The sequence below is a fragment of the Echinops telfairi genome, unplaced genomic scaffold (genome assembly GCF_000313985.2).
Source record: "Echinops telfairi isolate 266 unplaced genomic scaffold, ASM31398v2 ScPeMD7_2010;HRSCAF=2546, whole genome shotgun sequence".
NCBI classification, from domain to species: domain Eukaryota; kingdom Metazoa; phylum Chordata; class Mammalia; order Afrosoricida; family Tenrecidae; genus Echinops; species Echinops telfairi.
This window is the reverse complement of record NW_022105908.1, coordinates 7,019,247-7,020,413: the sequence shown is the minus strand read 5'-3', so window position 1 is coordinate 7,020,413 and position 1,167 is coordinate 7,019,247. Positions and strand designations below refer to the sequence as shown.

The 1,167-nt window shown below is 40.7% G+C and overlaps 1 protein-coding gene across 1 annotated transcript in view; it reads left to right on the top strand.

The window, feature by feature from the left end:
- The window catches only part of PIGL (phosphatidylinositol glycan anchor biosynthesis class L), an 82,532-nt gene that overhangs the window by 581 nt on the left and 80,784 nt on the right, over positions 1 to 1,167 (top strand). The gene's annotated exons all lie outside the window — the stretch shown is intronic.

Genomic DNA, 1,167 nt, shown 5'->3' with positions numbered 1-1,167 from the left:
TGCTGAACTTGTAAGCAGCCCAGCGTGTAACCCATTGCACCACCCTTTAAGGTGAGGAGTCAGATGTAATTTTAGTGGTAACCCAGTTCAACTCCAGCCAATATTCAATGAAAGTTATTTTCAAAGAGTAAATCTTCTCTTAAAATAAAGAGAACACAAAAATTCCCCATAATACTGGATTGCAGTGATGATTGCACCACTGTATAAATTAAGTACTTAAGCTGTACATATACAATGAGTGAATTTTATGGTATGTAAAATTATGTATCAATAAAGCTGTTTTTAAAAATTGCCAAGAATGTCATCTTCCATCTTGTTGTGTTTCTTTCTAATTCTTTTTCTATACAGGCATTCCTCATCTAATTGGCTTCACATACAGTGTGGGTTATTTGGGGTTTTTTTAAACAGAATTAAAGGTTTGTGCTCTGCTTCAAACAAATCTATCCACCTACCACACACACATACACACACACACACACTGCATGATTTATATGGCCTTTTTAGACATGATCTTGTAACTCACACTCCCACCAAAAGATTGGTTGAAACCATGCAAATAAAGTGCAGAACCCTAATGAGGGAATTGGTCAGTTTTGCTATCCCACTGGGCATAAAATGAGTAATCTCAGAAGCAGAAAGGAGGCTTTATGAGCAACAAGAAAAGAAGAGCCAGGAATGGGGCATACCCTTTGGACCCAGGGACTCTGCATTGGGAACCTCTTAGACCAAGGTACCAGAAAATTATAAGACCAGAGATTTCAAGAGAGCAAAAAGCAGCAATAGGGATACTGGCAACAGGACAGCAGAACCAGGAGACAGCACTGTGAGCTTCCTGGCCCAGAGCCCAAGAAAGCCAAGTGAATGCCTTCCATCAGGAGGCATAGAGGCAGAGTGGGATGCCTCTGGGCACTTACTGGCAGAGCTAAAAAGCTTCATAACATGAACCCAAGCATTCCTGGGCCCTTGGGGCCACAAGGAGCTCAAAAGAAGCTATACAGACCAAAGAACTATATCCAAGTCATTTTTGTTTTCTTTTCCCCACCAAGTCATTTGTGAACCAGTTATTTCCCTAGTAAACCCCATAATTTTAAGTGCCGTCCGAGTTCTATGTGGCCATTGAAACATTATCCAGCCCAGTAAAGATTTAGATACTAACAGAGGACAGTT